Raw genomic sequence first — 26,242 nt, 5'->3', positions numbered from 1 at the left:
GTAGTTTCTGTATAATGGCTACAATAGGAATAGATTGCATTTGGAATCCTATACGAAACAAAACAAAAATTAAAAACAGTCATAACTAATTTGCTGCATTTGACAACCTCCAATTTAATCATTCCAGTCCTTTCCAGTGCTTCCAGCCCTCAACTGGAGTCCTGATCTTAGACAGGGCAACTCAAGAACATGAAGTGTGTTATATACTGTATGAAAAGGCCCACTTAGGTCATTAATCAGAACATGGCAAGTGTCATGGTACCTATAGCCAATCCTCCTTTCCAGAATCCAGCTAAACCACAGTATGCAATACAAAGTACTTGTGCAAATAAAGCCGATCTAAAGATTTTAGAGCTGGGAAAACATTTCTTATGGGAACATGTTCTTGAAGAGTGCAATGTTTTTTTGAAGGTAGAATTGTATTTTGGGTTTTAGTCAGTAATCAACTTAGCTCAACATCTTCATCTGATCTGAAGTCTAAAATGCACCTACAACACTAAAACTAGTTAATCTTGTAATAGAAACATGGCATGTCAGTGCCCACATTAGCATTAACACAGCGTGAGAAGTACCCACGCCGGTCTATTCCATATTATAGCAGAAGGTAGGAAGCAGTTATGGCGTAATGATTTTTAGGTAATAAATAATTGCCTACCAGATTAACATAAACCCCTAGGCCAATTAACTAACACTCTTTCTTCCTGTGCTTTGGCTTCCACTCTCTCACTTTGTTTTTCTCTCTGGAAGAATACACCTTATGGTGAAGCAAATGGATTTACTTGTTAGAACAACAGGGGTCAGCAGCTGCTTAAATGCATCTCAATTACACTTTATATAATTACTCAGCTTGCATGTGCAAACTAAACGCACAATCACCCACCAGTGTCAACTCAAATAATAATAATAACTAGACTCTTTAAATTCTTCAACACCTTTATATAGTACACATGTGTCAAACCGATTCCGCCGAGGGCCGCAGTGGGTCCTGGTCTTTGTTCCAACCGATCCAGTGCCGACATTTTAACCAATCAGGTGTCTTCTAAAATAAGTAGCACATGACTTTAATGAACTAATTAAACTTGCAAAAGGTATCCTCTTGTTGAGTTGGAATGAAAACCTGCACCCATTGCGGCCCTTTGAGGACCGGTTTGACGGTACATGGTCGATTGGTCGCTGGTCTTTTGGTCGCCCGGAAGGTTATTGATAATTACCATTTAAATCGTTGCTCAAATTCCCTAAATACAAACTGCGAATTACTATTTAGTCATACTTAATGCCCTAATAACTATTAGGCTAAAGGAAAGCTCCAAATTTCGCAGACTTTTATTGTTTTTTGTTGGAGAACTTGTTAAGACCCTGACTGACGTAGCTTCTTAAAGGGACAACGCATGTACATACAAACTCTTGTCCACTCACACGTCGGCTCAGTGAAACTGCTCATGACCATTGTTGGCTTTTATTGATGCGTAGACCGTGTTGTTTTACCTTGTTTTGTCGCCGATCTTTTGGTCGTCGGTCTTTTGGTCGCCGGTCTTTTGGTCGCCCGTTGTCGCGGTCGGGGTGACCAAAAGACCGCGACCAAAAGACCGGCGACCAAAAGACGCCGACCAAAAGACCGGCGACCAATCGACGCACACGGGTTTGACACCCCTGATATAGTATATTGTTATAAGAGCCATCACGAGGGGCGTCCCGGTGGGTGAGTGGTTAGCGTGTCGGATTATAAATACTACACACAAGATGCAACTACAATAATCAAAAATGTTTCTATTTGTTAATTTGGTTATTTGTTTTATTAAACTGATTTCAATGGAGTTCTTATAGATGTCAAATATGTAGTTTGACCTTGTGCCCATAGTTAGCTGGGATAGGCTCCAGCACACCCTGCAACCTTTGTGAGAATAAGCAGTTTGGAAAATGAATGAAGGGATGAAGAGACATCACTTCCAAACTTTCACATTATTACATTAGTTACAATGTTCTAGAATATTTTGTTTTATTACAGAATTTAATCTTATCTGTAATTGCTTATCTTTGTCACAGGAGTTCAAATCTATTCCAGATGACTGGTTGAAAGCCAGACTACACAATCCACTGGTAACTAATCAGTCTCAGAGCACATTGAGACAAACATCAGCAACTTCATTGCACTGTAATTCCAAACAGTTGAACTGGCTCATCACTATTAAGGTCATGACAGTCAAATGCCATTACGCAGTTGACTGAGCTATAAAGTTTTAAGCCCTGTTAACATTTATGCCACTTAAATTCATCAGGGCTTCATATTTTATATCTAGCTTGTGTGGTAGCAGCCTGGCAGTGTTTTGGTACACTTGCCTGACTTCGGTGCAGCAGGCGCGGGATCGATTCCTGGTAGTAGCGGTATGATTGTGAGTGTGAATGGTCGTCTGTCTCTCTGTGTGCCCTACGGCTGGCTGGTGATCAGTAGTCTGCCTTTCGCCTGAAGTCAAGCCCCAGCAACACCCACGAGGATGCGCAGTATGGAAGGTGAATGAATGAGCTTGTGTGGTGCGATCAAAACAAGAACCATACAGTAAATCACAAAATATTATTGGGTAATTGTTTATATCATATTTCTTTCTTTTTGTGAATATATTAGGGTTTACAGTGTACACCACGTGTCAAAGTGGCGGCCCGGGGGCCAAATCTGGCCCGCCGCATCATTTTGTGTGGCCCAGGAAAGTAAATCATGAGTGCCGACTTTCTGTTTTAGGATCAAATTAAAATGAAGAGTATAGATGTATATTAAATTTCCTGATTCTCCCCCTTTTAAATCAATAATTGTCATTTTTTAATCATTTTTTTCTGTTTTTAGTTCAAAAATCATTTTGTAAAATCTAAAAGTATATAAAAAAAGCTAAAATAAACATTGTTTTAGATCTATAAAAAACTGAATATTCAGGGCTTTTAATCCAGTTCTTTTAATCCATTTATAAAAAGTCTATCTAAGTTTATCTAAAATGGTCCGGCCCACATGAAATCGAGTTGTCGTTAACGCGGCCCGCTAACCAACCTAAGTCTGACACCCCTTGGTGTACATAGTAAAATAGGGATTTTTTAAAAACTTTTTTACACCTTTAAAAACACTTAAAAGTATGTGCTTGGTCTAAACGTAAATCGACCCAACAAATCACGACGCAAGAACAATGCTTGTAATTGTATACGCCCTGTGTATTGGCCAAGATTTGATACTTTAAGTAGGGAAGATAATATTCATTATCTATCCTTCTATTTGGTTTCTACACACCCCGTTGTTATTTTTTCTTTGATATAAACCCACTGTTGTATAAAAATTACTTGAAAAAAATGTATTGAATATATTCACTGCTAAACACTTAAAATTGAACTTTTCATGTTCTACAATACAATCCGTGTACATGCTAACACAATAATATGGCAATATTAGATAAATCACAGCAAAGTTTACGATTCAAAAAATGCACTTATTATATTTATAAGATCTCATTGTACTTGTCAAATGTCAATAAAGGTATTTAATTTAATTATTTATCATAATTTTGTACTGTTTCATATGCTTTCCTTTATACTCAGCTTACTGTGCAACTCAATGTCAGCCATCCCAAATTAATTTGATAACACTATATATGGCCTCAAATATATCCCAAGAAACTCAATTAAATATTTAGGACGGTATTTCATATGTATGCATACACATATTGTACAATGATATTGCAATCTGAAAACATCACAAACCTCAAAACAAGAAAATTACATGCAGAATTTGTATTTTCAAAAAAAGGCTCACTGAGGTGAATAGAGAGACTTTAACAGTATAAATGGGTGGGAACTATTAATATTTCAACCAAGTAGTTGGAATTGGGTCACAGGTTCATGATAAAATATATCAGACACAGCTATTGGCACTAATGGACTGCATCACAGTAATAGAAAAACAAGCTCTGATAAAACTGAAAAATGCAAGCAAGTTCAAATTGGAGCGACAGAAGGGCTTTTGCTTTTGGATCTGATTAAACATATATTCTAAATTAGTATTTGGTTGTTGGAGAGATACTGCATTAATCTGCTTCCTGAACATCGACCAACCATTTATTAAGTCAACAGATGTCTAAAAATTCAGTTTATATGCCAACACAGCATCCCTTTTGAAGGCACATACTATCCTGCATACGTTTTGCAATTCCGCCGATCCGTCGGTTTCGAGGTACGATAGACATAACGTCACAGCTCGGACATGTCTTTGCAGGCATCTCCCCTGCAAGTAAAAAATTCATGTACAAATAGTGATTCTAAGTTTTGGCGGAAAGTAGACTTCTGATCTTCCCTTCTAGCCTCAGGCAGATAAATAAGCAGCTCAGCTGAAACGTGTGATGGATGTCATTGTGTTTCATTCATAAATAAATACATCACTGACTCCTCACTGGATCTCAGATCTTGACGGAAGACCTCGGACTTCATCCTTTCCAAATGCTGTCAGTGTTGGAGGATATAACACGTTGAGAGCTGTGACACTGCTTTGGAAGCATAGTGTGTATAGTGTTACACCAGTTTTTGACTTTGATGATTAGTTTGGCTTTACACAGTAACACAGTGCTAGAAATGTCCCGCTTTGCAGTGCAGCAGGGATTTTCACAGTTGAATGATGTTTAGCGAGGAAGGGAAGGACATGGAGAGGTGGGAGTATGACAAAACAGTTTCCATCATCACCCTCATCCTTGAAGCATGAAGAGGCCACATTCTTACATAAGAACACAAACACAAAGCCAAGTACACACATGCTGACTGCCTTTGTCCAACAGCAGAACAGTATATCGAATTGTCGTATGCAAGACAATGGCTAGCAGACAGTATAATGACTGTCTTATTTTGTAATAACACATTTCTTTCATATGTACCTGAATATATTGTTTGGACATATAAAGGTAGATGTGTAATCACTAACTCAGGTTTCCACAATCTCATGTTATATTGGACCGAGAGACAGGGGGTTACTAGGGCAGTGAAAAGACAACCATTAATGACAAATCATTATCATATATATAATGTATACCTTAGAATTTAAGCTTTGTTAAAATAGATTTAGCAATTAATTAAATAATTAATTGATTGATTTTGTGATTAATCTGAGGCTTAGATTATCACAGAATCTATTTCAACAAAGCATATTCCTTTTTCTTAATGATCGAAATAGAGCATAAACAAGGTCCTACTGCTGTGCTCAATGGCAAATTTTGCTACTTGACATGAAACCAAGAAAAATATGCATTTATTGCATGGATGAAATCAAATCAAAGCACAGCACGTTTGAAATATCATGCGAAAATGCGAAAAACGTGCACTTGCAGCATGTACTCGTTGGAATTTTGTGAAGTATAATGCTACGTAAGAAATGAAGTGAATTAAAAAAAACACACACATGTAAGGCACACTAACAGTGGTAATTGTTCAGCACATTTGCACTTCATCAACACGTGGTTCGGTGTACTTTATGTTACGTCCTAAATGTACTTTTCGTTTTAATGGCTTTTGTGTTGACATTATAATATGTTTTTAATATAGGGGCTCTCAAGGACCGGAATTGGCCACCCCTGCACTAGACCATCAGGTGAGTTCTTTGCCAATAAAAATAATGCTGAATCTTAAGAACTTTAAAAAGTATTTCCAGCAAGAAGAAGATTTAGGCATATTGCATCATCATAATACTTGCCTCTCAGATCCGGTAGCATAACTATGTCTCCCTAAAAGTACAAGTAACCAAAGCAGCCTTTGTCTTATTTTCTAAGGCCATTTCTTCCTCCTAAGGGTTGTGGGTTAGGCAATTTTTAATGGGTGAAAAACCCAGAACTTAATAAAGACAAGGCCATATTTACAGGCAAAACGAAAGTCAGTTTTTTTTATGAACCATTGGAAGAATGACAATTCTCCACAGTGACAAATGCTCTATTTTCAAATGACAAATGACCATACGGGACATGTATAAAACAAATGGTGCAAATTGTATCATTGTGCAACATATAGATACTAATTCTTTAAGGCAGCTTTTAAAATGATGTTCCCGGTGACAAGTAACGCTGATCAATTACCAGGTGTTGTTTTTGGCTCACGGTGTGAAAATGTGAACAACATAATAAGGATGATTGGTTAAATCCTAATCCTAGTTAGTTTTATAAGAGAACAGCTTGCATATCATCGTGTTTTTTTAATTTAATTAAAAACATCCATCGTGAGAATGCTAGTGTAACAGAGGACACGACTACCTTAAAATATTGATGAGCTACTTCGAGAGCCCCCTCCGTTGTGCTTGCTTTTTGTGTATTCTGCCCTGTTGTTATCAATGTATGAATAAAGAGCTTTCTTATTCTCCCCTGCGAGCTCGTTTGGCGGGTATAGTATAACCACAGCAATCCTTTGAAACAGATGATGGTAAGTGTTGCTGCAGAGTCATCTTGGGGGATGTCGACTGCCTCAAAAAGTTGTTTTTACTTTGTAATATTTATATCAAAGGAACTCAATAAGAAATGAGATAAAGAACCAAAGAGCAAGCTGCAAGACACGGAAAAATATTACTTAACTATTTTTGAAGATACAGCTATACGCACCTATCATATCGGGTTTAAAATAAGTTTATCAACTTAATGTATTTGAAAATAAAATTTTCTCAAAAGCTCTCAGTGTGCCTTATAATCTGATGTCCCTTATATATGGCTTAATATTTTTTAACTATTGTATGAATTTCCTTTTAGCACAGCTCCATCTATCTGATGTCTAGTGGTTAAGGTTAGGCGAACTGTCTTGCGACAAAGTGTACGGCGACGAATTGTCCGTTGACGAAGCGTCCGTTCGACGAAGCGTCCGGGGACGAAGCGTTCGTCGACGAAGTGTCTGTCGACTAAATGTCCGGTCACGGTATGAAGTCACCTGGGATTGGTTCGAGCACCTGATAAAGATGAACGGTGTTAAAAATGAATAAATGAATAAATGGATGAACTTTCAGATGGAAAAGTCTGGGGCAAAATTTCTCTTAGCTAATTAACTCATTGGCTGACAGTGATGGCGCAAGATGTCCTGTCCAGTTGGATTGAGATTCACGGTCTCTCATGTCCATTTGGATGGGACGTCAAGTCTTGTTAATGGCACTGAAACATGAGCAGCCACAGCCAGGCTTCCCAGGTCAAATGACGACTACAGTGTTTGTGTAATGTTTTCCTTCTAACGTGGATACATAAATGTCTATGGTGCTACTCATTAACCTAGATGACCTGATATATTTAATGACAACTGTGATCAATATATTGTAAAGATTTGCTCAACAAACATGCATTTGGCACGTGCTGTGTGGCCAAATTTAACAATTATTAGGTAAAGTAAGGTAAGGTAAGGTCCAGTGACTTTATTCATACCCGAAGGTATATTTGGTTGCAGTTAAAAGTAGTCTAAATGTACATGCACATCAAATAAATAACAATAGGTAAAAGTTTGCACATACAACACAGTACTAATCACAAAGACCAATGGCACAAGTCATTAACAAAGCAAAATGCTACTGGCATCCCATTGGCTGTCTCCCAACAAGTCTCCATGTTTTTTTTGTTTTGGTTGTTTTTAGTTTTTTGATTGTGGTTCAAGCAAATTTGTGGGGGACACTGAAAAAATGCAACGCTCCGCCCCGTGCTCGCAGAGACATTACAAAGAGGTAGTTGCGACCAGAGATATTACACGAGGAGTTGCAGGGGAGAGAGCCAGTGCCCCTGATGTTCTTATGAGCAGCCAACGAGAAGTAATATACTATACTCCTCGTATTAGCGATCGCTCCGGCATTCGCGCTGAGTGACGGAAAAAAACACTGAAAAAAATGCAATGCTCCGCCCAGTGCTCGTAGATATCTGTTATAAACGAAATAGATGCGGCAAAAAAGACAGTGCGCTACAATGATAAACAGCCTCTCATGTCTTGGCCACCTGGCTTTCTCGTATTTCGAAATTTTTCTCGTATCTAGAGATAATTATTTGCTTGAATTTTTACTCGTATCTTGAAATGCTCGTATGTCGAGGTGGTCGTATGTCGAGGTACCACTGTATTGTCAAAAAATGAAAATCTCAATTTCTGGTGGTGCTTATAGGATATGAAATTCATTTATTTATTCATTATTTATACAATTATTCATTATCTGAAGTGCATTTCCTGAAGGATACACCGATGGTGTTGGGGTAATCATTATTATAAATGTGTTTGCAATGAATATAAAGCCTTATAATATTATTCTTACTATATTAATCAATATATTTGCTTATTAGGAATAGTAATGCTCATCCTAAATGTGTAACTATATTAAAATATGTGTTGATCGCTTCCAACGAAGACAAACGCTTACGCCAAGGTCGCTCTCCAGGACAGCTGGTTTCCAGCGAGAGATACAAGGCAAAGACATAAAACAATACACCGAGTCCTTGCTCCGAGGACTGAGTACTGGGAGATACACCTCAACCTTTTCCCCAGATGCGAGTTCACAATGAAGATCGGTGAAGGACGCTTAAATTGTTGTTGGGTCAGCGGATGGCTATCAAGCATATTGTTTTAATTTGTGACGCTAGGTTGACGCTTGGGTTGCTTGATTATGGAATTGTTTTGTTTCTTGCTTACGCAAATGGAATTGTTTTGTTTCTTGCTTACGCAAATGGAATCAATAACCTTGTAATTGTTTTGATTTGAAGCCTTAAATAGGCAGGACATAATGCCGCTCTTTAGAATAATCTTGGGTGGGGCGAGCTGCCGGATGTATTCTCTCTTGCAAGAATTAAATGTGATGTGACTACAGATGCCTTTTTTATTGAAAGCTGAATTGGGAAAACCTAAGGAATAAACCTACTATTGGATGAACCTAACAGATGGGTTGGACCTATCCCAGTTTACTATGGGCAGGAGGCTGGCTATCATGTTGCCATCAAATCTTACTGTAGTAAGAATTATTTGTTTTTCCATTAGGTTTACAGAGAAAAAAACATGACTAAACATACCAAACATGACATTTACTTAAAGTAAATGGTGGGATTAAAGTGACATGCTGGGGTCTGCTGCTTTGATGTGTGGGACTTTCAACAGCCACCAGCTAATCACTTGAGTATTAAGGTTAAACACAGATCACCACTTTGCGTGTTTGTCTATGACCACACAAATGCTGGCCTGAATGTAGCTTGAGTACATGCTTTATTTCTATGGTTAGTGTAGATTTCTGTGTACGGCCTTTGCTTAAAATTAAAAAAGGAAATGTTACTTAATGCAGTGTGGCAGACTGGTTAGGGTAACCGCCTCACAGTTCTTTGTTGAAGGTTCGATCCCAGGTCGGTCCGCACAGTGTAAACTTGGCATGTTCTGTGTGGGTTTTCTCCGGGTACTCCAGTTTCCTCCCACATCTTAAAAACATGCAGGGAAGGCTGGTTTAACACTCTAATTTGCCTTTAGGTATGATTGTGAGTGTGAATGATTGTCTGTCTCCTTGTGCCCTGCGATTTGCTGGCCACCGATTGAAGGCCTCTTGTGCCCCGTGGGGATAAGCGGTACAGAAAATGAATGTTACTTAATCAAATTGCTCTATTGTGTTTTCAATCTTCTATTTATTGGGGCACCACAATTGGGTAAACAAGGGCCTTTAGGACCATCTGACAATTAAATTCAGGCTTTTGTTTATTTGCACATTTACTGGGCAAATGGTTGGCATTGCTTTATTACCTTAAATTAATTCTCATACTTATTAAAACTGTTTGTATTACAATACATTTTGAATGGTACTCATTTGGCCAGTGGATTTGTGTGTTTTGCAAAAACGCAGAGATAAGCTGAGGAATAACTGATATTAAATTAATGTACCAAGTCCTACTTTCAAATCCATTTTAACTGTAATGGGTGGCATTCAATCATGTTTCAACCATCATTGAGAATGTTTCTGTGCCCTTGACGGCAATAGATATGCAATGTATTTGGACTCGGATTGAGGAAAATGGATGTATATTGCCGTCAATGGGAGCCACTATTTTTTTTTAAAGAAGGAAAAAAACTTCAGCTGTGTGAACAGAGGCCTGCGATTGGCTGCCCACCATTTTAGTGTGTCCTCTGCCTGGTGCTCATTGTTGGCTGGGAAAGGCTCTAGCACCCCCCACTACCATCGGTGGGACAAGCGGTATGGAAAATGAATGAATGTTTGAAGAGAAGGACAGTTGTGGTTTCTTTAGTTTCTGTGTGAAAACAGTTTTAGATTTATTGCTATTTTTCTAGCATTAATGTGTTACTAGATACATTTGCAAGCTTACTGTATTGCTAGTGAAGGCAAATAGACATTAGAACAAGCAGTTTTTCAAGGATGATTGATATTTGCTGTTTATCTGTCGTGGGATAGAAAGGTATAGAGGCATAGAAAGACGAGTTAAAAAAAAGAAAGTGAAACTCTAGCCGTGAAAGTGAAAGTAGAGCTAGGTTTAAAAACTCCTGCTGGAATAAACTCTTCAATAAGAGATGAGACAGGATGAAAAAGGATAGTGATTGGTAACTGAAGACAGGATGAGAGACAATGAAAAAGTATAGCACCAGTGTGGAAAAGAGATATCTGAGAGGAAAGATGAGTTTGCAATGTAAGGCAGGTTTTAAAAGAGAGTTAGCTTTGGGGCAGCAAAGGTACCCATTTCAAGCTGTCTGACAAATGCATTGAGCATAGAATATGGTTGTTTCAGAATTACAGTTGCTCAATTGAAAAGAACAATTGGAAATGTCTGTTAAAAAAATGGTACGGAAAATGAATGAATTGGTTCTTTTTTGTGTACTTCACAAACAGCTCATAACATTTTGGACACAGTTAACTGAATGTATTTATTTAGAAATTTAAAAATGGCTTGAGGCTTGATTCTCAGTACAGACAAAAGGCCACTGTGGACTAAAACACAAGCCAAATCGAGTTCTTGGGAAAAGTTACTTTCCACATATCCCTACTTTAAAACTTGTGAAAAATGTATTCATATTATTGTAGTATACTATATTTTTCTTTCTATGTTTAGGTTATTAGAAGAAGCCAGTCTACTCTCACAAAACCTCAACTTTGGAAAAACCTGAAAGGTAAATATAATAAATCACAGCTTGTATTCCATCCCACAAGTGTGTGCCAGGTGGATTGAGAAGCCGGTGGTAAATGCTGGGATGGATTTTAATGTAATTAAAATGTCATGGTGAAGACCTTCTTATCCTATTTATTTCTTCTTTGAAATATTTTTTTGGATATTTAAATATTTATTTGATGTCAAGTGCATTCAATGGCATGAAAGATGAGCATATAGTTCTCAGTGAACTACAAAGCTCCCAAAAATGTCCCTTTTGATTTTCATTAAAAATATAAAACACTGTGTTATTTGATCTCTTGTTATTTGTATAGGAATCTCTCGGGCTGTTCTCCTGAAAGAAGATTCCCTCTGAAGAAAAAGAGACAAAAAATATAACCCTGCGAGTATAACGGACATCAACTTATAAGGTAAAACTAGATTGAAGCTCAACTACGGAAGTATCCAATTGACGGACTGATTAATTGATATGTTTTTTTTACACGAAACCCTTGAAATTTGGGGCACAATGAACTGTACATATTTTTATAGACCATAATAGGAAAATATGGGTACTGCAGCACTGAAAAGTCCTGTTCAAGTAGAGGCTCAGTTTTGAGTACTTTTGCGTTCATATTCGTCACACGTACAAGGACCACATTTTATTTGCCTTTACTTTGCTCTTCCTACTTTCTTTCATTCCAAGTTAATGTTGTGTAAAGATTGATGCTTTTTCACATATAACGCCAAATGCTAGACGGCATGTTTATTTACACACTATCTAGTTCACCTATTTCTTCAGCAACATTTTTACTATCCTCTTCCAAACTATAAATTCAGTAGTCAATATGGTGGCGTCTTAATTTCCATAGCTCAGACTGATTATGTTGTGGGGATTCAATGGGACCAAGCAAATTGGAACACCTCTGTTGCAATTGTACATTCCCAGTGAGGGATAGCTGCAAAATGGGGTCATTCTCATTTCCATGGTAATTGCGAACATGTAAGGTTTCTCAATTCTTCTGAAATGTGGAAGATGTTATACTTATTGTTTATGTATAACATTTTTTCCCAATGTACCTCTCTTAATGTTCTCATACAAGTGTCGGATACATTTCCTCATTATTTTTATTAGTATTATTATTTGCCTAAGAAGATGGCTTAAAAATACTATAATTGACTGTGATAACAATACTAGCCCATCACTGACCTCTGACCTGTATACGTACTTTGCAATCAAATGTGCCACTGAGAAAGGAGTCATAGAGCCATCTTTCGTAGTGTGTTATTGCGCCTGCCTGCCGCAAGGCCAACCCGTAACCGTCAGCTGCCTGCAGGATCCCGCGGGCCAAAAAGGCCCGATAGCACCCTTGCAGCGGGTTCTGGGATAGCCGCCGCAACAGGCACCGATCACCTTATGAACACAGCTCTAGTCGGCCGCCACACCAAATGAGGCACAGAACATGGTCCATCGCCTCTCCCCTGACATGGGCAAAGCTCTGCCAGAGATAGGAATTAAAACTCCTGACAGAGGACTCCGCCAGAGATAGGAATTAAAACTCCTGACAGAGGACTCCGCTAGCCATTATCAGCGGACCCTTACAGAGCATTTGGGTTCCGACTACTAGTCCGAAATTCTGAACCTCAAGCCCTATCTCGAGTTCCTCCCTGACTAGAGATCTGATAATCCACTGATAGATCTAAAAAACAACTTAAGGAGCAGGTTAATAAAGAGTGAGACCAATTTAAAGGAAATAAGTTCATTACCGGACTGCAGAAATGGGGAGAGCTCAAACAGCGTGATCGCTCACAGTCTGTTGTCCTTGCAGCTCTCAATGAATGACCAGTGAGTGAGTCTTATATACAGGCAAAACTGACAGTTGTCAGCAGGACTTTGAACAGATACGTTTCAGTCATTTGCAGGGCAAAAAGTAATTGATCAGTGTCGGACAGTTGAGTATTTGTGCTGACATGTCAACTCAATCACAAGACGAAGATTGATTAATCAGTCAGACTGTTGAGTGTTTATGCTGACATGTCATCCATTCACAATTTGTATGAGAACGATGCTTTTATACTCACAAAAACTGATATAATCTTACATCCACATTCTAAAAGCAAACTTTTGCAGCTGGGGATTGGAACGCCGAAGACCCCTCCTTTGGCTGTCACCCACTTGCCTATCCGCCCTACTTCTTTGGCCCCTCGAACAGGTGGTGAGCCAATGAAAGGAACATTAATTCTTTCGTTTTCCATTCCACTTATCCTCCCAATTGCTCTCCCAACATTTGGCAGCACCCTTCTACCAGACTAAGCTATTGCAAGCCCATGATTGAAAATAGTGTCTACAAGTGTTACTCTCTTACTCATATCTCAACAAGAATATGCACATGTCCTCTTACCTCTTTTCTCTGGTCATTGACCCTATCCAATTTCCTGTCCTTACATTGTACATATGTATACACTAATTTATATGTATACATTTGTGTGTGCATAAGATGCACCTTGGTGCTTTTTCAGGGAACTTGTTGGTATTTGGTTAAACTAATCTTCAGTAGAGGAAGTCAAGATTCACCTGGGAGCAATGTACCACTTATTTGGAAAATAATAATGAAAATGTCAAGAAATATGCTTGACATATTATGACAAAATTCTCAGCCAGAGAGCATGTTTATTATTGTTACCCAATGAACTAATGCTGACATAATGCAGCGAGTGTGACTATTCAAAACAGACCCGTGATAATACACTTTGAGCGACGTAAGATAAGTGGTAAATAATGTAAAAAATATCTAAGAATTTAACAGAATAATTTGCATGGATGTACCAATGCATTCGTAAATTGTTTAAAGAAATAAGAAACTGCTTTGTTCATATGCACAAGTTCAACAATGTTATAGAGCAGGGGTGGGCAAACTGGTCCTTGAGGGCCGCTGTGGGTGCAAGTTTTTGTTCCAACTGATTCAGCACAGATGGTTTAACCAATGAGATTTCTGCAGTAAACAAGAAGGACCTGACTGAAATCCACTGATTAAACTTGTAAAACACCAGATTGGGGGAAAGGTGGCATCTTTATGGGTTGGAATGAAAACCTGCACCCACTTCGTGAAATAGTTTGGCCACCCCTGTTATAGAGGTTCAGCGAATAGTTCTGAAAATTTCAATTCTCATTTGCAAAATGTGAGCAGCCCGGTAGGTGAATGATTAGCGCATTGGCTTCTTAATTCTGGGGACCTGGGTTTGATCCCAGGTCGGTCCTCCTATGTGGAGTTTGCATGTTCTCCCCAGGCTTGCATGGGTTTTCTCCAGGTACACTGATTTCCTCCCACATTCCAAAAAGCATGCATGGTAGGCTGGTTGAACACTCTAACTTGCCCCTAGGTATGAGTGGGAGCATGAATGGTTGTCCGTCTCCTCGTGCCCTCCGATTGGCTGGCCACCAATTCAGGGTGTCCCAAAACTCGTCCCCGGAGTCAGCTGGGATAGGCTCTAGCACCCCCCATGACCCTTGTGAGGATAAGCGGTTCAGAAATGAAAAACGAATTTGTGATATGTACCAAAGTGACTGCAAAAAACTTCAATGTTTGCATTCCCTTTCTTCCAAATCATTACAAAGTTGAAAAACATGACTGTATTGTGTTTCTCAAGTAGCACTATTTAAAGAAAATCATTCATACCTTGACCGATGTGAAAGTTGGCAATCTGCTTCAGGATTCACATGTTAAGATTTTCATAGCTGAGCTTGAAACTTGTGGTTTTCTTAGCTAGAGAGTAGAGAAGAACATAAATGACTTAGACATGGTATTTGGTGCATCGAAAGGTTTCATAGTCTGGTAAGCATCTTGTGTCATGTCTTTGTCCGGCTTTCTTTTCCGATTTTCCAGCACCTCAGTTGGCTGACTGGGTGGGCCGGAGCTGCACACCTGTTGTGCATTGTGAGTACTCGGTATTTAAGGACTCGTGTCAGAGGCTGATGGACTATTGCATTTTGCTTTCTGCCATGTATTCCTGACATCGCTCCTAAATTCTCCTTCCTTCAGATGGGTGTATTTCTTGTTGTGCTGAGTTTGGGACTTTGCATTTCTAAGTTGACTCGCCGACTCGGCTGTGGTGTTTATGTTGTACTTTTTCATGCTTGCGTTTACTCGCACGCTCTTTGTATTCAAATAAAGTTGTTTGCTTATTTGTACTCCTATTTCTGTGTTAGGATCTATCCTTAAACGGCTTGCCGTTTCATAACATCTTGATTGGCTTCTATAATCAACAATTCTACTGGCCTGTCAATAGCTTGATTACTTGGATTGCTGTTGTCTGAAAAATATAGAGCAGCAACTGTACAGCAATGCGCAAGTGGAAATGAGAGAAAATATCTTGACCCCATCAATCCCACACAAAAAAAGATCTAGATGCTGGATGTCAATAAGTGAAACCCTGTTAGCCATTGATCTTCACAATTTGACCTTTTATTTAGAGCTTAACATCTATATCCTGTTTTCCCAATTGAATTTCCTCTCCCTGGTCAGACTGTATGCCTTGATTGGTCTCTATACATCCTCTTCTCCCCTTTCAGCTTTCCTCCCTCAAAGCCTTGAGGACAGTTTCAAACAAAGAATGGCTATTGCACAAGAGCTGAGCCAGCAGGCTGAAGGTAAAGTGTGGGTCAAAAAAGAAGGCAAAGGCAAGAGAACAGGAGCAAAGGTTAAGGCTGAGCAAGTGATTGAGTGAAATGAAAAACTAAGGGATAAGTGAATAAGACATATAGGATTACAACAATATAAGGGATATTGAAAAACAGAAGTGGGGCTGTGAAAAATTAAAAACATTTGTATTTATTATCATGAATTAACGTATATGTTTTTTTTCATTCATTTTTCAAACCACTTTATCCTCACTAGGCTCGCGGGAGGTGCCGGAGCCTATCCCAACTGACTTCGACCCAGAGGCGGGGGACACCCTGTATCGGTGGCCAGCCAATCGCAGGGCAAACAACCATTCATGCTAACACTCATACCTGGGGGCAATTTAGAGTGTCCAATCAGCCTACCATGCATGTCTTTGGAATGTGGGTGGAAACTGGAGTACCTGGAGAAAACTCACGCAGGCCCGGAGAGAACATGCAAAATCCACACAGGTGGACCGACCTGGATTTGAACCCATGACCTCAGAGCTGTGAGGCCAACGTACTAACCACTTAAGCCGCCGGGCCACTTAATATAGCACCCCTCACGACAATTGTGAAGCTAAGCGGTTAATAAAATGAGGGAATAAATGATTCGAATGATTCCGTTAACTCAAAAGAAATGTTGTGCCCTACATTACAGTTAGCTCTAACATGAACCTATCACCTGAACATTCGGGGCTTTTATTAAACAAGGGAGAATGTCTTTGTGTGTGAAAAATTGTATGAAGAACATAAAGCACAAATCTAGCTGTAAAACCAGTACCCTCCACTCTAATAAGGAAGTCATTTATTACAGTTACTGATTTATTACAATTTGTATGTTAGATGTTTTGGGGTACACTCTTAGACTGGTGTCAGATGGTTTAGGGGCCTTGAGAAACACTTAATGTAAATACTTATTTTTTTTACACTATAAGAATAACCTGAGTATAAGCGGCACCCAAACGATTTTACAAGAAAAAAATATTTGAGCATAAATACCACGCACTGTGCATGATATTATAGGAGATTTAAAATAAAATTCCCAAGTCATAAACCAGATAGATCCATAAATTAGTTGCACTGAATATAAACCACAAGTTTAAAGCAGGGGGACTAGCGTTTTGGAGTCAGAAAATTATGGTAGATACAATTTAAGTATGGTACAACTGAATATATATAATTCAACAAATCAAGCATTCATTCATTCATTTTACGTAATACACATCCCCGTAAGGGTTTCCAGAGTCTATCCCAGCTGACTTTGGGCGAAAGACAGACTACAACCCAGACTTGTCCCCAGTCAGGTAGCTATAGGACACACAGAGACAAATGAACATCCGCACCCACAATCATTCCGCCACCAGCGGGAATCGACCCGCAATGCATTCAGAAGAGTGAACCTCTACACAGCAGGTGGGTGTCAAAGTGGCGGCCTGGGGGCCAAATATGGCCCACCGCATCATTTTGTGTGGCCCGAGAAAGTAAATCATGAGTGCCGACTTTCTGTTTTAGGATCAAATTCAAATGAAGATTAGATGTATAGGGAATATTTCCTGTGTTTGCTCATTTTAAATCAATAATTGCAGACGATTTGTACAAATTTGAATGTCCAAAAATGATCTATCGATCAGCACGATTTAAAAAGCTGTCAATTTTTTATTCAATTAATTTTGGCAGCCTAGTTGGAAGACATACTGGCCCTCCGGATGAAATCGAAACTACAACGTGGCCCGCAACAAAAAATGAGTTTGACACCCCTGCTCTACACCATCAGGCATCTTAACAAATCAGGCACGATTTTGCAAATTAAATGCAAGTCAAGTGGCGGTCTCCACTGCAGGTTGTCCGTCTCCTTGTGCCCTGCGATTGGCTGGTCACCAATTCAGCGTGTCCCCCGACTGGTGCCCATAGTTATCTGGGATAGGCTACACCCTTGTGAGGATAAGCAGTTCAAAAAATGAATGAATGAATACTCTGTCAAGTCTGGTCCACACAAACATTCCTCAATCTGATGGCCGATGCCCTCGAATTTCTCTTACTAATCCTACTAAAGGCCATTCCAATGAGCCAGCTGGAAGATTAAATCTACCCAGATGTTCCCAGGTATCTGACATTTTTTAATTCCACGTTAATTAAATGCATGATATAACAGTGGTTATGTAACATAATGACTTAGTTGTTGTCTAGTGGAAACATAAACAATGTGTCGTCTTAAAATATAAATATATATTATGTATACGATGCAAAAATTGGAAATCCAATTATGGTACCTTGTCACGCTTTATTCACAACAAGAACTCATTCAAAATGGCTGGACTCAATATCAGAAGAATGATAGACTTGGAAAAAGATAAGCAAACTTTTTCTCATGATATTTTATTTCTTGGATCAGTATGATATGAGAATGTCCCTGAGAGCTGTGTCAATCGAATCTGACACTTTTTAGCTCAGAGAAATTACAAAAATGCCTTTTCAGTTTGAACCTGCCTATGTGGAGAAAGGTACTCACTAGAGAGCTACTCATTTGAAAATCACATCCAAAAAAATGAAGGGTTGCCTTTAAGGAATATGGGCCCCCAACAAAAATATGCATATTACAACTCAGGAGAAAAAGCATGATTTCCTTACGCGTGGAACATATAATTTAACAACACAGAGGAAGCCTATTCAAATAGCCTTACTACAGGAATTCTGCTTCATGTGTTTATTGTGCTAACAGCATGAGCAATGTACACAGACGGTGCACATTCGTAGTCTTTCTGTCAGAGGGCGGGCGTATGTACCAGCAAAATATGTCACTTCGATGTCATCAATCATGGTCTGAACACATTTGAACATGTGTGAATTCACATGCCACTTTTACTTGCCGTTTGTTCATGGGATTTTCTGTCTTCAGGCAATAAACTATGTATTTTGTGCCATTGATATTATTTCCTTTGCTGCCATTGACATCAATAGACTCTTAATTCATTTGAACTGGGAGGGTGGCATTTGTTCATTTGCTGTAAACCCTCCCAGTTCAAATGCTTTGGATGGCGACACAGCAGACCAATTGAAAAAAGACAAAATTACAGATCCATCATTGTCAATGGCAGTAAAAGATTTAATAAAACCTCAAACATGAAAGTCATGAAAGCAAATACATTAACACACACGTACATGTACATGACTGTACAACACATTTTATTAAAATTACAAGACAAAAGCGGTACTCGGACGTTTGGTCGCCGGACGTTTGGTCGCCCGGACGTTTGGTCGCCCGGACGTTTGGTCCCCAGACGTTTGGTCGCAGAATGTTTGGTCGCCCGGACGTTTGGTCGCCCGGACGTTTGGTCGCCCGGACGTTTGGTCGCCGGACGTTTGACAACATGACAGAGAGTTTACTGTTGAAACCAGCTCTCAAAATTATATTCATGAGAGAGAGAGTTTAATATCTAAATATCTACTGTTGAAACCAGCTCTCAAAATTATATTCACCCGGGCGACCAAACGTCCGGGCGACCAAACGTCCGGCGACCAAACGTCCGGTCACGGACAAAAGCGAAGGGTATTTTCTTTTGAGAAGCTTTAATGATGTGAAACTGCAAAGCTCAGCAATAGCTAGTAGACACTGTCCATTGATTGCAACAATTGGCATGCAGGCAGTAAGTCAGTCTTCTGAATTATTAATACAGGTCAGTAACCACGGGGATGTGTTTATCTGTGTATGGGGTTTTTAAATTGTCAATGAACAGACCAGAACAGATCCATGGTACTAATAAAAGACTGTCCATAACAAATTTATAAAAAGATGTTGTTGTAGAAAAGAGATAATAATTCAAGTATCACATGGATTGGGATTCTATTCTGTTTCTCTAATTGGTTTCAGGGAATTTGGTGTCAACGGCTCAATGACATTCAGTGTATGTAAATTGAAGCAAAAAGCAGCAGAGTAAAATAAATTGTAAATAATAATGATACTGGACAAATTTAACGCCTATCAACTCTGGGATCAAGAGAATGTTTGTTTGCAAGAACAAATTGTGCTCAGCCAATACAAATTTAGGCTTGCAAAAATATTTGTGTGTTTGCCTACAAGACAAAAATGAATGTTTTGCCCACCACAAACCCAAACGTTCAACATTAGTTACGCACGCTCAAATTCTCACACAAACATTTTCATGAGCCATTAACAGCCAATAAGACGTTTTGATAAAGAGATTCTATTTGCAAGCACAATTTCGACAAGATGAAGGAAACAGAATCTAATGACCATGAATAAGAACTGTGACTGGATTTTTATGTTGAGTTTGTCAGAGACATATTTTGGAATGAAAATAAAAATGTAAATATTGGACTACAAACAACATAAAATTCTCAACAAACAAGTGCTACAGCATGAAAATCTAGAAAAAAAATCATCAATCCAATGCTACTTGAGATGTACAGTGGTAACTCTACTTAGGAAATTAATTGGTTCCAAATCTTGTTAAGTAACTTGGATTTTTCGTAAGCAGCATTTTACATTAAATTTGCATAATTCATTCTGCAATCTTTAATACTAGCCACTATAAACCCTTTAAAAATGATAAAAGTATATATGCTATACCTCTTTTGTGTTACGATCGCGCCGAGACGCCGTGGCGCAATCGGAGGGATTTGGACCCAGTAGCGGGGAAGCAGGAGGGGACGAGACGAACTGGGCTCATGATAGTAACTTTAATGACTCAAAACGCCTTACAAAATAACAAGGACTTGTACATCCCAAAAACTAAACAAAACCGGAGCATGGAGAACAGTACCTTTGCAGCGATGTATGCAGTATCACGCAGTACTATCCGACAATGACTACCACTTCCGTAGTGCTTAAATACCCACATCAGGAAGTAATCAAGAATCACTCGCAGCTGCTCTAGCCTAACGGCAAGCCAGGAGGGACAAACAAGCTGCTCCTGACATTTTGATGTTTAATATCTTGAAAATATTATTGTTTTTGGAACAATAATTAACATATCAAAGTGTTTCATAACCGGAAAAAATTGTAAGTTAAAGCATTTGTAAGTAGACGTACTACTGTATATAATTTACAGAACATACTCATTGTTGTAGCCTCCTATCTGCTTACTTAGAGTACACATTACAAGACTAACTCTTGACTATCCTGAAACTTGGGAAAGACAAACTAAATGTGGTAGTTATCGCCAGTCTCTATTCTAAATATTGATTACGAATTATTCACCTCCATATTTGCAAAAATATGTCTTACAAATACTATAAGAATTCATTAATTCATCACATGTGAGAAGAGAGCCACCTTATTGTGCAATGCTTCGCTCGCCTGACTTCAGCGCAACCCTTGCAAGGATAAGCCTTGCGAATGATGAAAAGGATGAATACGAGAAGAGAATAACCTTAATTATCACACAATGACAATTTGGTACATTGATAATAAATTTAGCAGAAGAAGACTTTCCCAAAGTATTTCAGAAATTCTGTTTTTCACAACTTTACATCTTTGCAACAATGTATGAAAACCATCGGCCAGAATTAAAATCAATGGATCGAGTCAGTCAGGTTAAGTGATCCCATGGCGGATGTAACTTTTTCAACAATACCACCCAAACAGTTAATTGATTGATCATTATCAGGAGAGTGGACCAGAATATAAGATGTTGCAATTCAGCAAAGAAAAGGGTGGAATGGGACTTCCATTTTTACAAGACTCTACTACACAGTTTAGACTTTTAATTTATTTATGTTCACTGACCTAATATGAAGGTTGGCGAAAAATCGATGAGAGGAACGTCAATGGCTCCTATTTGCAGACAATGCATTACTGAGGGAACTGAACATTGCTGATGACAGCATGTCCAACTTCCTTTCAAAGACCTGGCAGGAGTTTCAGAAGAGTTAGGACTAGGGAACTCATTATGGATTTTGAGGTGATGTACTTTTCACACAGACTTTGGACTAAACAAAACTGAGATTAGCAAAAGGGTATGGTTTATGAGAGGTTGGACTTCATGTGACTCTTTCAAAGTAGTACCACTTATTACTGAAAAATGGATTAACATTTTACATTAAATAATGTTAAAAATTCTAATTTTCCCTTGGGCTCGCAGTGAGCAAGCACATTTTAATGTACATAATAGTTCTACCCAGGGATGTGTGGGTTTTCTTCCCACATCCCAAAAAAAACATCCATGGTAGGCTGGTTGAACACTCTAAATTCCCCCTATGTATGAGTACGTGACCGGATGTTTCGTCGAAAGACGTTTGGTCCCCGGACGTTTGGTCCCCAGACGTTTGGTCGACCGGACGTTTTGTCAACCGGACGTTTGGTAGAACGGACTTTTGGTAGAACGGACGTTTGGTCGCCGGGTTCGCTCGCTGTCAAATTATGACAGAGAGTTTACTGTTGATATTTTGATATTAGATATTTAGATATTAAACTCTCTCTCTCATGATTATAATTTTGAGAGCTGGTTTCAACAGTAACAACCCGGCGACCAACCGTCCGTTCTACCAAACGTCCGTTCTACCAAACGTCCGTTCTACCAAACGTCCGTTATACCAAACGTCCGTTCTACCAAACGTCTGTTCTACCAAACGTCTGTTCAACCAAACGTCCATTCTACCAAACGTCCGGTCGACCAAACGTCCGGTCGACCATACGTCCGGTCGACCAAACGTCCAGGGACCAAACGTCTTTCGACGAAACGTCCGAGTACCGTATGAGTAAATGGTTGTCCATTTCCTTCTGCGGAGACTGCCCACTAATTTAGAGTGTCCCCTCCTCATAGACTATAGTTAGCTGGGATAAGCTCCAGCACCCCCCACAACCCTTGTGAGGATAAGCGGTTCAGAAAATGAATGAATAGTAGGGATGTCAAACTCAATTAATTAGAGGGCCGCTAGAAAGAGTCTTGGCCAAATCAAAAGTGTGTAAAAGAAAATAATTGGACAAACCCTCAGGGATGTCACCTGTGGTGTTAACCAGCCTCTGGTTGTGGCAATGCATCACATCTTTCATCCACATCTGTGCATTCTATATATAGAGTATCTGGGCACTGCCTGAGACATCTGAATGCTTATATATTTCAGTCGAAGCCTGGTGTAGGAAGTAAACAAAACCCCTCAGCAAACAGTCTTGAGCAATCATGCGTTCATCTGATTTACAAAACAAATATACAAAACCTACGATTAAATCATTGAACTCAGTCATTTCCAAATGTGTGTATTCATGTTACTCGCTAAGATCTTTAATTTGTACTCACACAAGAATTATATAATGAATTTGTAAACACAACAAGAGTAATTTAGTATGGGAGCATTTACCAACCTCAAATGACGATGACTTACTGGAATTACAACAACAAAAATCGCAAACTATTTGAATACCTTTCAATACTGACCCAACTCAAGGTCTACTGAAGTAGTGTAGTAATTCAAGATGAGTCACTGAACATATCAGAATCATGTTCATTGGCCAAGTATGCTAGAAAAAAAATATTTGCTGCTAGCCTCCCACCTTAAAGGGAATGGACGTGGATTAGTGACAAATTCATTGAAACTCTCAAGTTTCTGAAGTGAAGGTTTATTCATACATGCATACAAGAGTTAAGAATATATCTATTTTCACAATTTAAAACAAAACTACCATAAAACTACAACTCATAGTAGTTGTAATGTAAAACTACCTGAAGAAAGAAGGGCAATGTTTCAGATTGTAATGATGTTAAACATACAAAACATTCATCATAGAAACATGCACAAAATCATATAATTTATTCGTGTAATCTCATTTTAAATCATCCAAAACACCATGACAAATTCCACAGAATCGTCATTTTGATTTATTAACTCAAATGGGACAAAAAAATCATTCAACACATAATTAGAATATTTTTCCATTATAGTGCACCACTACACTTGATTGCAAAACTGAGAAACAGAAGGATTTTCTGATCTTTATGCTTTTCACATCTGTTTTTGCATAAATAGGGATTTTCAGGAAGGAAAAGCACATCATGTTTCACCGCTGTGAGGTTCCGACATTGAGCAGCTATAAAACTGAATTGCAAATAAGCCTTGTGCCTGCTGAACGAACACATGCACTGTACAGAAAGAATAATGGTATCTCTGAGGGATGCGCCAGCTGCAACTACATTCAAATAAAGTAGCAATGAAAAGTTAAAGGACCACAAATGTTCTTTTGACAAAAGTCTTGATGGAACTACTGTGGCATTTCCTTGAATGTGTCTAATTAAATCAGCCAAAAGTGGAAATACTGCGTGTCCTTTGTTGCAGAGGTTGAGCAAAACTAAATATTTGAATACCCTTCCAGTGGTTTTTACGCTGCTATTAAATACCCGTAAATCCTTTCAGGGCATGAAGCAAGCCAGCTACCAAAAGTGTTGATAAATGAATCTTCAGTCTATCTTGAAAAGTCTGCTAGGACTTTTTGAGCGTTTCAGACAGTATGCTTTGCCTTGCTTTGACACATAATTGCTACAATAATCAGAGCAGTAGAGAAATAACACAAAAAGGTTCGAGATAATCGAGATTAGTCTATATTTTGATCTTGTACAAAATTAAGGCACAAAGAAGCTGAAATCTGATCAGACAAATTGAACAACAATGAAAAAATACACACGCACGAAGAACTGGGCAGCCAACAAAATGAAAGAACTTTCTTTAACTCAGTAAATCTGGCATCCATTTTGGTATACAAAATAAGGGATTATTATTTCTCTATTGGTTTGAAAGCTTGGCAAATGGATCATCTGATTGTAAGCTCAAGATGAAAGTGTCCCAGTGGACAGTGAAAGTATTTATTTTAGAGTATAATTTTGATGCCTTTCATACTATAATGGGAATAAATCCAGAATCCTAGAATACTAGTACAATAATATGATACAAGATGAGAGGCACACTGGCAAATTCTCATAGGTGTGCCTGTTTAGGTTTTCCTGAGTAGACAAACTACAAAAAAAATATCTTAGAGGAGCAAAATCATATGCATTAACACTTTTGTTCTAAATCTGTGTTGTTTTATTTTATTGATCATGTTTTAAGAAATGTACTGGATGTGAGTTTTCTGAAAGTCAGTTTGGATGTGATTGGGATTGACTGCTAGTCTTTATATGCCCTCTGATTTGCTGGCAGCCGGTTCAGGGTTTATCCCTACATATGTTCAGAAGGCACAATCTCCCATCTGGGAAAATAAAATGCTTCAGAACCGTAGATTGACACAGGAGGCTGGCTTCAAAACAGAGCAATCTTCCATAGAGCCCCATTCCAAACTGTGAAATGGCACCATAAAAACAAAACAATATTGAGACAGCCTGGTGCAGTTAGAATTTACACTGAACGGCAACACCATCGGTTAGTGACAGTTGGGTGAAGGTAAACATTGTTATTATCATTATTATCATTATTATTATTATTATTATTATTATTATTATTATTATTATTATTATTATTATTATTACCATTACTATTGCTATTGCTATTGCTATTGCTATTGTTATTGTTATTGTTATTGTTATTATTATTATTATTATTATTATTATTATTATCATTATTATTATTGTTGGTGTTGTCGTTGTTATTTCTATTATCATTATTATTATTTTTATTATTATTATTACTATTATTATTGTTATTGCTATAATTTACCAATTTTGTCATGCGCAGTTTCTGGGTGTGATGACAAGTAGGCTTTTGTTGTTGATGATGACGACAGGGCCTATGTCCGATTATATTATATTATAATTATTATTATTGTAGTACAATCATTATAGCGTACACTTACTTTAAAAATAGCCAATATGTGTTACTTTCTAGGCCATGCCCCTACCGACATGGACACCTAGCTGTTTACTCATGCTGTTCTATTTATGTATTTCTTTTAATTTGACAATTTCTAGCTACCCGGTGGAGTAGTGGTTCATTCACCTGACTTTGATGGGGGCAGTGTGGGATCGATTCTCACTCGGAGGAGGTGTGAATGTGAGTGCGAATGGTCTGTCTGTCTTTATTTGTGCCCGAATTCTGCTGTGGTGTTGAAAATGAATGAATGAATGAATCAGATATACCTTATATGGGGTTTTCCATGGTGGATGAAAAACATGGAGGCTTTCATGGCACCCTTAATAATAAACATCGGGGAGTGAACGGAAGCTGGCTTTTGCTATAAGTGACATGACTACGGGTTTGTTTTTTACTTTTTCACAGTCGATTGTGAGAATAGGCTCCAGCAACCCCACGATCAAGATAACCGGAGCACATAATGGATTGAAGAATGGATAAATCACATCAATGTGTACATAAAGATTTGTTGAGACATATTTTATTTCATTCAACACACTTGGAATTCTAGCTTGAAGCTGAAAATGTATTTGTGTTGCTACCGTTCACGGAAAAGCAACAGACGTGTAAAGCACTTGGCACTCTGAGGAGATGAACTTCATTTATCATTTATGACAGTTACAAGCTGTGGATGGAAAAAAAGTCAATT

General features: G+C 38.5%; 1 protein-coding gene across 4 annotated transcripts in view; it reads right to left on the bottom strand.

The window, feature by feature from the left end:
• The window catches only part of lrfn5a (leucine rich repeat and fibronectin type III domain containing 5a), a 76,124-nt gene that overhangs the window by 26,722 nt on the left and 23,160 nt on the right, over positions 1 to 26,242 (bottom strand). Inside the window, exons 1-2 of one of the 4 annotated variants that reach the window (XM_077621570.1) lie at positions 21,488 to 21,551; positions 14,756 to 14,842 (exon numbers count right to left, since the gene is read on the bottom strand). The gene's annotated coding sequence lies outside the window, so the exon portion shown is untranslated. Of the gene's footprint in view, positions 1 to 14,755; positions 14,843 to 20,329; positions 20,486 to 20,522; positions 20,553 to 21,487; positions 21,552 to 26,242 lie in introns of those variants that run through there. The other 3 variants (XM_077621569.1, XM_077621568.1, XM_077621567.1) reach the window with 3 other exon arrangements.

The sequence above is a fragment of the Stigmatopora argus genome, chromosome 15 (genome assembly GCF_051989625.1).
Source record: "Stigmatopora argus isolate UIUO_Sarg chromosome 15, RoL_Sarg_1.0, whole genome shotgun sequence".
NCBI lineage: Eukaryota > Metazoa > Chordata > Actinopteri > Syngnathiformes > Syngnathidae > Stigmatopora > Stigmatopora argus.
Note: the sequence above shows the minus strand (reverse complement) of the source record. Positions and strands in the feature narration are given on the sequence as shown.